We start from the raw sequence: 15,969 nt of genomic DNA, 5'->3' as shown, positions 1-15,969 counted from the left end.
GGAATACAATGCTACGTCGCTTTAAATAACTCTCGTAAAACTTAGATACTTCTCACTATTTTTTATTCACAACACAATAAGACTTTCTCTGCTTGTCGCACAAACCATAAATACTAACAAGATGGCTGCCTTTCCGCACACTCCAAAAACTGCGTCCATCCTCCACAAGGCAACAATCAAAAGTGTCTCTTAGCTCCTTCTAGGAGTATGGAACAAAAGAGAATCCAATATGCACATTACAGAGATTATATTCTACATCCCTCTCAATTTAATCTTTGGCGCAGCCTTTAAGATATTGTATGTCTCTGCGTCGGAATGTGTCATTACAAGCTAAATGCAGCAATGAGGACAATAACAGACTGCATAAAATCTATTCCTCTATACTGGTTACCACCTCTAACCAACATTCCGAAGACAGAGCGCCCTCCCCGAGGAAAACCAAAAATTACTTAAAATTCCCGAGCCTTCAATGCACTCTGACGTTCCTGCACTTCGAATGAACCAATTAAAATCTAGGGAGCCATCTGTCCTACTGGCAGAATCGCTACAGGCCGCAAACTTTCAGTATCAACAAAAAGTGGGCAGAAATGTGGAACACTATTGCCCATGAGAAACGACAGATCCTCCAAAGACATGACACAAGATCAGCCGGCATGGAACTAACGCGAAGTGCCTGGAAAACAATTAATCGGATCCGCACTGTGCTGAAAACCTCTACCAAGGGAAAGGGCTTCATCTTGTAAGTGTGACTGTGGAAATCAACACCAGACGATGCATCACATTGTAACAAGCTGTAGCAGAAGAGCCTACCGTGGGAACTTGGAAGATTTCTCTGAAGTGACACAGGCAGCCCTTGAATGGATCGACAAATTAGATATTAATTTCTAGACTTATTTTTTAAATTATAAATTATGAAATTAATGTATTTTTGTAAAATTTTGCAAAGCTATGTAATTAACAATTGCTGGGCGCTGTTCATGTGCAATGCCATGCGCTAAATAAATAAATATGGATGGAAAGACATCAGGCAAGAAACTTCCTGGCAGATTAAAACTGTGAGCCGGACCGAGGCTCGAACTCGGGACCTTTGCCTTTCGCGGGCAAGTGCTCTACCGACTGAGCTACCCAAGCACGACTCACGCCCCGTCCTCACAGCTTTACTTCTGCCAGTACCTCGTCTCCTACCTTCCAAAGTTTACAGAAGCTCTCCTGCGAAACATGCAGGACTAGCACTCCTGAAGGAAAGGATATTGCGGAGACATGGCTTAGCCACAGCCTAGGGGATGTTTTCAGAATGAGACTTTCACTCCGCAGCGGAGTGTGCGCTGATATGAAACTTCCTGGCAGATTAAAACTGTGTGCCAGACCGAGACTCGAACTCGGGACCTTTGCCTTTCGCGGGCAAGTGCTCTGCCAACCGAGCTACCCAAGCACGACTCACGCCCCGTCCTCACAGCTTTACTTCTGCCAGTACCTCGTCTCCTACCTTCCAAACTCAACAGAAGTTCTCGTGCGAAACTTGCAGAACTAGCACTCCTGAAAGAAAGGATATTGCGGAGACATGGCTTAGCCACAGCTTGGGGGATGTTTCCAGAATGATATTTTCACTCTGCAGCGGAGTGTGCGCTGATATGAAACTTCCTGGCAGATTAAAACTGTGTGCCAGACCGAGACTCGAACTCGGGACCTTTGCCTTTCGCGGGCAAGTGCTCTGCCAACCGAGCTACCCAAGCACGACTCACGCCCCGTCCTCACAGCTTTACTTCTGACAGTGTCTCCTAAACTTTACAGAAGCTCTCCTGCGAAACATGCAGAACTAGCACTCTTGAACGAAAGGTACTACGGAGACATGGCATAGCCACAGCGAAGGGGATGTTTGCAGAATGAGATTTTCACTCTGCAGCGGAGTGTGCACTCATATGAAACTTCCTGGCAGATTAAAACTGTGTGTCGGACAGAGACTCGAACTCGGGACCTTTGCCTTTCGCGGGCAAGTGCTCTACCGACTGAGCTACCCAAGCACGACTCACGCCACGTCCTCACAGCTTTACTTCTGCCAGTATCTCGTCTTCTACCTTCCAAACTTTACAGAAGCTCTCCTGCGAAACTTACAGAACGAGCACTCCTGAAAGAAAGGTCACGAGTTCGAGTCTCGGTCCGGCACACAGTTTTAATCTTATAGGATGTTTAATATCAGCGCACACTCCGCTGGAGAGTGAAAATCTCGTTCTGGAGACATCAGGTATGTCTCAGGGAAGAGCTTTGGGGTCCTTGCAGTTCACGTGTATATAAATGACTGGCCACCAGTATCGGCAATAACCTCACGCGTTTTTGCAAACATATGCATGTCTGAACGAATACTGCATCGTTCTTCTTAGCAACACAGGAACTGCAATATCGCATCTATCCGCCGATAAGTGGTAGTCACTTTCAATTAAAAATGTCCTTCCACGTAAAACACTTACGGCGACATATGGAAGTTTGTGTCTGGTCGTGAGTCGTGTACGGGCAGCCAAAGCGGGTAAGGCGACTACTCGACTAAAGCGGAAATCCGGGTTCGAGTCCCGATCAGGCACAAATTTTCCTTGCAGTTATTTTCTTACACAGCTGATGCTTGTTTACATTTGCAGCTGCGATGTTCTTCCTAACAGCTGTAGTCACCGCAGTGCCAGGAACATTGCAGTATCGTTGTTAGATTCACTGATTTAGTCATGGACATTACTTGTGTACCATGCGAAACAGAAAGTGGCGTTAGGCCATGAAATGGAGGTGCCTAGAAGAACATTCATGTCACTTTGTAGCACTTTTAGGTACTTGAGTGACCGACATCTGTTGACGTAAACGAATACAGTAGAAAAAGCAGAACGCACATCTTATTATGCTCAAAACCAAGGTGCCGTCTTAGGCTCTTCCAGATGTCAAAAACTCATCTACCACCCCAAGGGTAGCGCGCATACAAACCAGCGTAGGGCACCTCGTCTCGAATGTGTGGGGCCAGCAGCACAGCCAGCTTCTTAAGAGAAGCTGAGCCAGCAGCGTGCTAACAGGTTTCGTGGAGCAATGCCGTAAACTCTCGTCGTTGGTGGTGGTACGAAGAAACCGAAAGGGGACGTGTAAGCCGCTGTTTGTACACAACCAACGAGAGAGAGCAGCGGGCGGACGAGTCATTTAGGAGCATGAGATGAACGAATGTTGTCTCTTTCTCACGCGAATATAGACAGATGTGAAACCCGGTATCGATTCGGTAAAAAAACAGCTGCGATCGCAACTTCTACCATAGCAACCATCTCGGAAATAGCGATACATACGGAATACCTGTCTCATACAGAGAGACAGAGGAAATTCTCTCAGACTTCAAGGAGAATACAATAATTCCAATCCCAAAGAAAGCAGGTGTTGACAGATGTGAAAATTACCGAACTATCAGTTTAATAAGTCACAGCAGCAAAATACTAACGCGAATTCTTTACAGACGAATGGAAAAACTGGTAGAAGCCGACCTCGGGGAAGATCAGTTAGGATTCCGTAGAAATATTGGAACACGTGAGACAATACTGACCCTACGACTTATCTTAGAAGCTAGATTAAGAAAAGGCAAACCTACGTTTACAGCATTTGTAGACTTAGAGAAAGCTTTTGGCAACATTGACTGGAATACCCTCTTTCAAATTCTGAAGGTGGCAGGGGTCAAATACAGGGAGCAAAAGGCTATTTACAATTTGTACAGAGACCAGATGGCAGTTATAAGAGTCGAGGGACATGTAAGGGAAGCAGTGGATGGGAAGGGAGTGAGACAGGGTTGTAGCCTCTCCCTGATGTTATTCAATCTGTATTTTGAGCAAGCAGTAAAGGAAAGAAAACAAAAATTTGGAGTAGGTATTAAAATCCATGGAGAAGAAATAAAATCTTTGAGGTTCGCCGATGACATTGTAATTCTGTCAGAGACAGCAAAGGACTTGCAAGAGCAGTTGAACGGAATGGATAGTGTCTTGAAAGGAGGATATAAGATGAACATCAACAAAAGCAAAACGAGGATAATGGAATGTAGTCGAATTAAGTCGGGTGATGCTGAGGGAATTAGATTAGGTAATGAGACACTTAAAGTAGTAAAGGAGTTTTGCTATTTGGGGAGCAAAATAACTGATGATGGTCGAAGTAGGGAGGATAAAAAATGTTCAAATGTGTGTGAAATTCTTATGGGACTTTACTGCTAAGGTCATCAGTCCCTAAGCTTACACACTACTTAATCTAAATTATCCTAAGGACAAACACATGCACCCATGCCCAAGCGAGGACTTGAACCTCCGCCAGGACCAGCCGAGGGAGGATATAAAATTCAGACTGGCAATGACAAGGAAAGCGTTTCAGTACAAGAGAAATTTGTGAACACCGAGTATAGATTTAAGTGTCAGGAAGTCGTTTCTGAAAGTATTTGTATGGAGTGTAGCCATGTATGGAAGTGAAACATGGACGAAAAGTAGTTTGGACAAGAAGAGAATAGAAGCTTTGGAAATGTGGTACTGCAGAAGAATGCTGAAGATTAAATGGGTAGATCACATATCTAATGAGGAGGTATTGAATAGAATTGCAGAGAAGAGAAGTTTGTGGCACAACACGCCTAGAAGAAGGGATCGGTTGGTAGGACATGTTCTGAGGCATCAAGGGATCGCCAATTTAGTACTGGAGGGCAACTCGGGGGGTAAAAATCGTAGAGGGAGAGCAAGAGATGAATACACTAAGCAGATTCAGAAGGATGTAGGCTGCAGTAGGTACTGGGAGATGTAGAAGCTTGCGCAGGATAGAGTAGCATGGAGAGCTGCATCAAACCAGTCTCAGGACTGAAGACCACAGCAACAACAACAACGGAATACTTTCATATGTGGGAAATCGATCCATACTGTTCGACTCCTGGTGCTGGGATATTTTTACTGCCAGTATTTGGCTGGCGAGGAGGGGACAGCTGATGGAATAAACTTCCTGAGCACCACCGTTAGCGCCAGAGTCCCGGATTAAATTCCACACCTCTCTGGAGTGTCTCCTGAAGTGAGGGCATGCGGCTCTTCTGATGGTGGTGTCTCCGTCAGGTGGGGACGTGAAGCTCGGCCACCTCCTTGAGGTAAAGAAAGTGCTGGCACTACGTTCCACCCTCTCCATTTTCTCACTGCCATCAAACAACAAAACCGTAACACCATGCAGTACAGCTCATCACAGTCATCCACACGACACACATACAGACATGAAACTTGATAACAGATGAGAGGAAGGCGATGGTAAACCACCTCAGTAGTGTGGCAGTGCCAGTACGAGTAGGGATACTGCTGACGTAAGCATCAGCACTTTATCATCTGTGCTCTCATATAGGGTGGCGCAGGGAAATGGAAAATTTCGAAATAACGTCATTTCCATGAATAAATTAACGAAAGTGAATGTATTCAGTATGCCATTATTCAGTATGTCTTTACAATCAAAATGTCCAAAAGTGTCTCTTTACTTTTTAAAGATGACATCGGAAAGATGTGCTCCCATTCGGCGTTCACACTCTAACAGCCTGTTATGAAAACTCTGGAATGCGCGGTGTAGCAAATCTTGGGGAATGGCAGTGATTTTGTTTTCAATGTTCTCCTTCAGTTCATGGATTGTTGCAGGATGCGTACGGTACACCTTGCCTTTAAGATATCCCCACAGGAAGAAGTCGCACACACTAAGATCAGGGGATCTCGCAGGCCATGCAATGTCACCGCTACGTGAAATAATGCGTCTTCCAAACAATTGACGAACTGCTGCCATCGATTGTCGAGCCGTGTGTGACGTGGCTCCGTCCTGCTGAAACCACATGTTTTCGACGTTAAGATTAAGCTGGTACAGTCTCGGTGTAAAGAATGTTTGAAGCATTTCAACATATCGAGCGGATGTTACTGTCACTGCACTACCATCCTCATGTTCAAAAAAATAAGGGCCGATAACACCATGGCATGATACAGTACACCATATGTGACCTTGGCGCTATCTAGTGGTCTCTGGTGAAACTCACATGGATTGTCCTGTACCCAATAACGAAAATTCTGTTTGTTCACGAATCGGTTCAGGTGGAAATGGGCTTCGTCTGATATCCATGAGTTACCAAGGAAATTCGCGTCCTCGTTGATTTTAGCCAACATCTGGCTACTAAACTCCATACGTGACGCTGGGTCTCGTTCATTTAAGTGTTGCACAATCTGCAACTTATAGGGATGGAAGTATAATTCGTGCAGTATTCTTTGTAAGCTTCGTCGCTTAATCCCTAGCGAAGATGCATGCTGTCGAACGGAGCGGCGAGGACTTCTCTCGATTGCAGCTCTAGCAGCTGCAATGTTCTGTGGGGTACGTACCGTTGGAATGCCACCTGGGGGTTTCTTTTTCAAGGCAGATCCTGTTTCTTCAAAATTACGCACCCACGTTGTAATCGCATGCACAGATGGGACACGCCCATGACGTCCAAGCTGGTAATGCTGTCGAAATGTTCTCTGCGCGGCAGTCGCACTATCACCATTTTTGTAAAACGCTCTCACAGCTACTGCACGTTCCGCACCAGTCAAATTCTCCATGATTACTAAATGGCAATGCGCTCACATCAAGTGTGCAAAGTTTCGAACATCTGCCGGCGCTACAGTGCTGCCAACTGTAACGTTCAAAATTTCCCGTTCCCCTGCGCCACCCTGTATTATAGCTGAGACTACTGTGCAAATCATATTCCCCTGACAGCAGCATCGGAACTTCCTCATTTCCAAGGTTATGCCTGGAATCCTGACATCTGACCACGTGCAGTACCAACTATGGGAGGGGGAGGAGAGGGGAGGGCCCTTGCGCCCCCATTCTCAGCGTCCCCACTCCAATACATTGTTAGTAGGCGGTTTAGGTTTTTATGTTGGTAACGCCACGTAGCGCTCAGTATGAAAATCGCTGACTGTACTGTGTGCAGTCTGTGGCTGGTTGGACTCATTGTTGGAATATTCGCTATTGTAGTGTTGCGCAGTTGGATGTGAACGGCACGTAGCGTTGGGCAGTTGGAGGTGAGCCACTAGCAATGGGGAGAGAGATGCCAGAGTTTTGAGAGGTTACTATGAACGGTCGATCTGGACGTGTGTCTGTCAGAAAAAGAAAATTTGAAAGACTGGATGTCATGAACTGATATAATGACTTTTGAACACTATTAAGGTAAATACAATGTTCGTTCTCTATCAGAATCTTTCATTTTCTGACTATGCCTATCAGTAGTTAGTGCCTTCAGTAGTTTGAATCTTTTATTTAGCTGGCAGTAGTGGCGCTCGCTGTATTGCAGTAGTTGGAGTAACGAAGATTTTTGAGAGGTAAGTGATTCATGAAAGGTATACATCATTGTTAAGTAAGGCTATTCTTTTGTAGGAATTACTCAAAGTCAGCTTGCGTTACGCTAAAAGTACTGTGTGGCAGTTTAGTGATGATCGGAATAAGTAATGAGAGGACTGTCTGACTACGTTAGTTTTGCTCAGTTGTTTGAAAATCAAATAACGTCGGAGTGTTTCAGCACTTTCTTTACATACAAAGGGGACGTTTCAATGCAGCCAGTGACATTCAATTCGCAAGCGTGTTGTCAACAAGAAGCACCCCCGTCCCTCCCATCTCGAGCACCACCATTCTGCAGCCAATGATGTGCAGGCTCTGCTCCCCTCCTTTTAAGCTTATCTTTATGATAATGTGAATGAGTGAGCGACATCATTAGCTGTCCAGCACGAAGCGCCGACAGCAGTAGCAGCAACAGTGATCAGTTGTGAAGAAGACGTCTGTTTGGATGTATGACGTCTAACCTCTAATTATTAATGACCGCATGATCTAGCCCACCACTGGATTACAGTTTGTAACAATAATACCAAAACAAGTGTAATGAAGTACACACACATGCATAATAATAATATTAAGAATTAGAGGTGGATTGACATAATAAAAGGGAGGACTGGACAGTAACGCATAATAATTTTTTTCTCTCCCGGTATTGGAGATGGAAGTTTGAGATAAACGACGATATAGTTTGAAGTTTGCGCTAACAGAGGGAGTTTTGTTTTCATGTGCTGCTCTAGCGAGAAAAGCCTGAACTACGAAACAAAAATGGCGCCTATGCAACTCTCGTCACTCCAGCGAAGTGTATTTCGATATTTGTGGGCGAAATGGCATAAACAGAGTGAAATATACAGGGGTATGCATGGTCTGTGTGGGGACAACTGTATGGACCATTCCTGTGTCTTCAGGCGGTGCGCATTCTTCTAAGTGAACCTCAGTGATTCGCTACGCTTCTGGCGGCCAGTAACAGCTTCAGCCCTGCAGAACAGTGAAGCCATTCACCCAACCATTTTAAACGACCAGCGTATGCAACTATGAATCTTATTAGAGCAGTTGACGATTTCCAGTAGTGCGGTGTATGGTACTGTTCATGACACGTGGAAATTTCGTCGAGTTACTGCTTACCGAGTGCCTGAGAATCTGACAGACAACCACAAAGGCCAGCGAATGTTGACAAGTTTGTGTCACTTAACACATTATGCCACAGAAGGACGTGACTTCCTGAAAGTAACCGCGTCGCTGGTGATGAGTTGTGGGCGCACCACTACATGCCTGAAACCAAGCAAGCCTCCTTCGAGGGGAAACAAGATGTTTTCCCAGTACGAAAAAAAATTGAAGGGACTCAATCTGTTAGGAAAGTGCTTGTGACAGTGTTCTGGAATACACGCAATGTGTCATTGGCGGGCTTCGCTGAACACTGTGAATGCTACAGCCTACATTAAAACTTTGGTGACAAACGGCACAACATTAATGCGGACGGTGTTAGATTTTTTTATGACAATGGTCACCCCCATGTTGCTGCTCCTTGTCGTGAGAAAATCGCCAAATTTGGGTGGGTGTTGCACCAGTATCCATAATACAATCTGGAGCTTGCACCGTTAGACGTTTGGTCCCAAGAAGAAATTCCTGGCCATCCAGAACTTTGCGGCAGATGTGGAAGAGAAATCAGCAGTCCACAGATGATTATACTGCAACGAAATGGACTTCTGTGAACAGGGCGTACTGAAACTGGTACCATGATGGAGAGTGGGTGTGTGTGGGTGGGTATAGGGGACCCTTCCCTCTCCTCCCGTACCCCTCTTTGGCCTTGGCATGTGGTCAGATGTTGTGATTCACCATACTGCCTTGGAGGTAAGAAAGGACTGATGTTGCCGACAGCAAAATACGACCTGGAATGAGATTTTCACTCTGCAGCGGAGTGTGCGCTGATATGAAACTTCCTGGCAGATTAAAACTGTGTGCCCGACCGAGACTCGAACTCGGGACCTTTGCCTTTCGCGGGTAAGTGCTCTACCATCTGAGCTACCGAAGCACGACTCACGCCCGGTAGTCACTGCTTTACTTCTGCCAGTACCTCGTCTCCTACCTCCCAAACTTTACAGAAGCTCTCCGCACCCTTGCACTTATTTCCGGAATACGACTTTGACTTTTGATTAGGTGCCGATCTAATCACTACCTCTAAAATCGCGACATATTCGGAAGATATAGCCAAATATTTGTGACAACCAACATTATGAATTTCGGTGCTGCACGTAGAAGTACATTGTCCCTTTTCTCGCCGCTCTTTGGTTGCGTGAAACTTCACTGGAATGCAAGATTAAGGACAAAAGTGATGCGTCACTGAGAAGCAACACCGTTCAATCAAACTTGGACAATACATACAATGAAATCGTACAATACAGTACACAGAGGGGACAACATTCTTTTGACAGCAATATGCACGTATAGAGATGGCGGTAGTATCGTATAAACTAGCTATAAAAAAACAACGCATTGGTGGAAGCGTCGTTTGTTCTCAGGTGATTCACCTGAAAAAGTTTCCGACGTGATTAGGGCCGTACGTTGGCACTTAACAGACTTTTAACGTGGAATGGTAGTTGGAACTAGACCCATGGGACATTCCATTTCAGGAATCGATATGGAATTTAATATTCCAACATCCGCAGAGTCAAGAGCGTGCCGAAAATACCAACTTTCAGGCATTATCTCTTACTAGGGACAACACTGCTGACGGCCTTCACTTAACGACCGAGAGCAACTGCGTTTGGGTAGAGTTGCCAGGGCTACGAGGTGCATTCAAGTTCTAAGGCCTCCGATTTTTTTTCTCCAGACTGGAAAGAGATAGACACATGTGCATTGTTTTAAAATGAGGCCGCATTCATTGTCAATACGTCCCAGAGATGGCAGCACTGTATGGCAGATGGAATTTTACCGCCATCGGCGAGAATGAGAACTGTTTTAAATACTTTAAATGGCGACGTTTTCCTTGCTTGAACAGCGTGCAATCATTCGTTTTCTGAATTTGCGTGGTGTGAAACGAATTGAAATTCATCGACAGTTGGAGGAGACATGTGGTGATGGAGTTATGGATGTGTCGAAAGTGCGTTCGTGGGTGCGACAGTTTAATGAAGGCAGAACATCGTATGACAACAAACCAAAACAACCTCGGGCTCGCACAAGCCGGTCTGACGACACGATCGAGAAAGTGGAGATAATTGTTTTGGGGGATCGCCAAATGACTGTTGAACAGATCGCCTCCAGAGTTGGCATTTCTGTGGGTTCTGTGCACACAATCCTGCATGACGATCTGCAAATGCGAAAAGTGTCATCCAGGTGGGTGCCACGAATGCTGACGGACGACCACACGGCTGCCCGTGTGGCATGTTGCCAAGCAATGTTGTCGCGCAACGACAGCATGAATGGGACTTTCTTTTCGTCGGTTGTGACAATGGATGAGACGTGGATGCCATTTTTCAATCCAGAAACAAAGCGCCAGTCAGCTCAATGGAAGCACACAGATTCACCGCCACCAAAAAAAAAAAAATTTCGGGTAACCGCCAGTGCTGAAAAAATGATGGTGTCCATGTTCTGGGACAGCGAGGGCGTAATCCTTGCCCATTGCGTTCCAAAGGGCACTACGGTAAAAGGTGCATCGTACGAAAATGTTTTGAAGAACAAATTCCTTCCTGCACTGCAACGGGAAGGGCTGCGCGTGTGCTGTTTCACCAAGACAACGCACCCGAACATCGAGCTAACGTTATGCAACAGTTTCTTCGTGATAACAACTTTGAAGTGATTCCTCGTGCTCCATACTCACCTGACCTGGCTCCTAGTGACTTTTGGCTTTTTCCAACAATGAAAGACACTCTCCGTGGCCGCACATTCACCAGCCGTGCTGGCCGGCCGAAGTGGCCGTGCGGTTAAAGGCGCTGCAGTCTGGAACCGCAAGACCGCTACGGTCGCAGGTTCGAATCCTGCCTCGGGCATGGATGTTTGTGATGTCCTTAGGTTAGTTAGGTTTAACTAGTTCTAAGTTCTCGGGGACTAATAACCTCAGCAGTTGAGTCCCATAGTGCTCAGAGCCATTTGAACCAGCCGTGCTGCTATTACTTCATTGATTTTCCAGTGGTCAAAACAGACTCCTAAAGAAGCCTTCGCCGCTGCTATGGAATCACGGCGTCAGCGTTGTGAAAAATGTGTACGTCTGCAGGGCGATTACGTCGAGAAGTAACGCCAGTTTCATCGATTTCGGGTGAGTAGTTAATTAGAAAAAAAAAATCGGAGGTCTTAGAACTTGAATGCACCTCGTAAAACTGCGGGTACGACGAACGTTATCCGTTAGGACAGTGTGCTGGAATTTGGCGTTAATTGGGTACCGTAGCAGACGACCGACGTGAGTGCCTTTGCTAACAGCACGACATCGCCTGGGCTCGTGACCATATCGACTGTAAAACCGTGTTCTGCTTGGGTAAGTCCCGATTTCAGTGAGTAAGGGCTGATGGTAGGGTTCGAGTGTGGCTCTGACCCCACAAAACCATGGACCCAAGCTGTCAACCAAGTTGTTGGTGGTGTCTCCATAAAGATGTGGGCTGTGTTTGCATGGAATGTACCGGATAGTGGTTATGTTCGGCTCCTTGGAGATCATTTTCAATCATTCATAGACTTCATGTTCGCAAACAACGATGGAATTTTTATGGATGACACTGCTCCATGTAACCGAGTGACAGTTGTTCGCGATTCGTTTGAAGAACATTCTGGACAATTCAAGCGAATTGTTTAGCCACCCAGATCGCCCGATATGAATCTAACATTCACGGGACATAATCGACAAGTCAGTTCCTGCACAAATTCCTTTACCGGCAACACTTTCGCCGTTGTGGACGGATGTAGAGACAGCATGTCTCAAGATTTTTGCAGGGGACTTCCATCGAGTTGTTGAGTCCATGCCGCGTCTAGTTTCTCTAGGAGATCCGACACGATACTAGGAGGTATCCCACGACTTTTGTCAACTCAGCGTACAGTACAGAAGGTAACTACACTGATGCTCATAAATTAAGGATAATTGCAGAATGTGGTGCAACAGAGCGTGGCACTATGTAAAACTGGCGCTAATAGCATAGGCACATAGGGAACACACACGACACACATCTGTAAGTCCACGGTACTGGTGATAAGTTGAGAAAACCGTCCCGAAACACATGTGCTATAAAGCGCCTCTGTTTCCTGGGCATATACCCCGACATCAATATGGGATATGATCACCATTCGCACGTACACAGACCGCACAACGGGTTGGCATACTCTGGATCAGGTAGTCGAGCAGCTGCTGGGGTATCGCGTCCCATTCTTGCACCAGTGCCTGTCGGAGCTCTTGAAGTGTTGTAGGGGTTTGAAGACGTGCAGCGATATATCGACCGAGAGCATCCTCGACGTGCTTGATGGGGTTTAGGTTTGGAGAACAGGCAGGCCACTCCATTCGCCTGATATCTTCTGTTTCAGGGTACTCCTCCACGATGGCAGCGTGGTGGGGCCGTGTGATCATCCATCAGGAGGAAGGTGGGACCCACTGCACCCCTGAAAAGGCGGACATACTGGTGCAAAATGACGTCCCGATACACCCGACCTGTTACAGTTCCTCTGTCAAAGACATGCAGGGGCGAACGTGCACCAATCATAATCCCACCCCACACCATGAAATCACGACCTCCATACAGGTCCCTTTCAAGGACATTAAGGGTGTTGGTATCTGGTTCCTGGTTCACGCCAGATGAAAACCCGGCGAGAATCACTGTTCAGACTATACCTGGACTCATCTGTGAACATAACCTGGCGCTACTGTTCCAGTGATAATGTACTGTGTTCTTGACACCAGGCTTTACGAGCTCTCCTGTAACCAGGGGTCAGTGGAATGCACATTACGCGTTTCCGGACTGTGTGTCTGGAGACAACTGTTCCAGTGGCTGCGGTAAGGTCCCGAGCAAAGCTAGCTGCGGTACTCCGTGGCCATCTGCATGCACTGATGGTGAGATATCGGCCTTATTGTGGTGTTGTACACTGTGCCCGTCCAGTACTGTAGCTCCTGGACACGTTTCCTGTCTGCTGGAGTCGATGCCATAGTCTTGAGATCAGACTTTGTGGCACACGGAGGGCCCATGCTACGACCTGCTGTGTTTCACCAGCCTCCAGTCGTCCTAGTATTCTACCACATATCATCAATATGTGTTCTGTGAGCCATTTTCAACACACAGTCACCATTAGCACGTCTGGAAACGTCAGCACACTTACTCGCTGCACCGTACTCTGACATGTGGACTGCTGCCAGCGGCAACGTGAGACGACCGCAGGTCAGATGCACCGCATGGTCATACCCCGAGGTGATTTAAACCCGTAAACTACCCACCAGGGCGTTGTTTACCTTGTATCAGCATTATCCTTAATTTATGAGCATGAGTGTAAAAGAACTAAGCAATGAGGCGAAGAGAAATAACAATTTTATTCAAAGACAATAATTACACTGATGTCATCGCGATTTATAATGGTGTACTGGACATTAAAATAGGCGGAACGTGGATTTTGGTATCCTGTGTGGTCACTACGAACGGCAATGCGTGCTCTGCAACGCTCTCCCATGCTGGTCAAAAGTTTGACAACAGCTGGATGCTTGTTTAGCCCATAAACACTAAAAGAAAACAACTAAACTACGCGATGATACCGGAATAATTGGGGGGCATGTGGTCAGCACACCGCTCTCACGGACGTTGTCAGTTTTAGTGACCTGCAGCCGCTACAGCTCCATAAAGTATCTCCTCAACTGTCCTCAACAGACTGAGTGAACGCCGTCAAAGTCCTCCCACCGTGAAACAAACTCCCTAGAACTACTGGGAATTGAACCTGGGTCCTCCTCATGACGGAATAGGAAGAAATAGTAATAACGTAAAATCGTGTAAATGATTACCTAAAACGAAAAACCAGTAATGCCTCATCCTCCGTTCTTTAAAGAATCTAACTCGCATGAGGTTAAAACGTGTGCTTAGTTAATGTATTAAACATATAGTTTGTAGGAACTAGTTAAGTGCACTCATCATCTAACACTGGACGAATACAGTCTGGGGTAATATGCACTCCATTTTAAGGAAAAGATGGCTTTTCACATATCTAAATGTCTATGACATATCTCTAGTCGTGCAGTGATATCGTTTTGCAAGTTTGTTCTGTGGTGTCGTCCGAACAACGAGATGCTAAAGCAAGTTGGCTCCTCTCAATGAAGCAATTCACTTTTCAGATTTTCTAGTTTCCCTATGACGTTCAAACTCCTGATATTCCACGCTCCGCCTCGTAGAATGTTATTCTTTTCGTTGGTTATTCTGACCCTACGACATATCTTAGAAACTAGATTAAGGAAAGGCAAACCTACATTTCTAGCACTTGTAGACTTAGAGAAAGCTTTTGACAATGTTGACTGGAATACTCTCTTTCAAATACTCAAAAGGTGGCAGGGGTAAAATACAGAGAGCGAAAGGCTATTTACAATTTGTACAGAAACCAGATGGCAGTTATAAGAGTCGAGGGGCATGAAAGGGAAGCAGTCGTTGGGAAGGGAGTGAGACAGGGTTGTAGCCTCTCCGCGATGTTATTCAATCTGTATATTGAGCAAGTAGTAAAGGAAACAAAAGAAAAATTCGGAGTAGGTATTAAAATCCATGGAGAAGAAATAAAAACTTTGAGGTTCGCCGATGACATTGTAATTCTGTCAGAGACAGCAAAGGACTTGGAAGAGCAGTTGAACGGAATGCACAGTGTCTTGAAAGGAGGATATAAGATGAACATCAACAAAAGCAAAACGAGGATAATGGAATGTAGTCGAATTAAGTCGGGTGATGCTGAGGGAATTAGATTAGGAAATGAGACACTTAAAGTAGTAAAGGAGTTTTGCTGTTTGGGGAGCAAAATAACTGATGTTGGTCGAAGTAGAGAGGATATAAAATGTAGACTGCCAATGGCAAGGAAAGCGTTTCTGAAGAACAGAAATTTGTTAACATCGAGTATAGATTTAAGTGTCAGGAAGTCGTTTCTGAAGGTATTTGTACGGAGTGTAGCCATGTAAGGAAGTGAAACATGGACGATAAATAGTTTGGACAAGAAGAGAATAAAAGGTTTCGAAATGTGGTGCTACAGAAGAATGCTGAAGATTAGATGGGTAGATCACATAACTAATGAGGAGGTATTGAATAGAATTGGGGAGAAGAGGAGTTTGGGCACAACTTGACAAGAAGAAGGGACCGGTTGGTAGGACATGTTCTGAGGCATCAAGGGATCACAAATTTAGCATTGGAGGGCAGCGTGGAGGGTAAAAATCGTAGAGGGAGACCAAGAGATGAATACACTAAGCAGATTCAGAAGGATGTAGGTTGCAGCAAGTACTGGGAGATGAAGAAGCTTGCACAGGATAGAGTGACGTGGAGAGCTGCATCAAACCAGTCTCAGGACTGAAGACAACAAGAACAACAACATGGTTATTCAATCTTTTTCTCATGGCCACCTTCCTCCTGGAAATCCCCTCGTGGAGATCCGAAAGGGGGAGTATTCTGGAATCGTTTGCCAGTGGAGAGGTCATCA

This window comes from Schistocerca americana, chromosome 9 (assembly GCF_021461395.2).
Source record: "Schistocerca americana isolate TAMUIC-IGC-003095 chromosome 9, iqSchAmer2.1, whole genome shotgun sequence".
In the NCBI taxonomy this organism is placed as follows: domain Eukaryota; kingdom Metazoa; phylum Arthropoda; class Insecta; order Orthoptera; family Acrididae; genus Schistocerca; species Schistocerca americana.
This window is presented reverse-complemented; position numbering follows the sequence as displayed.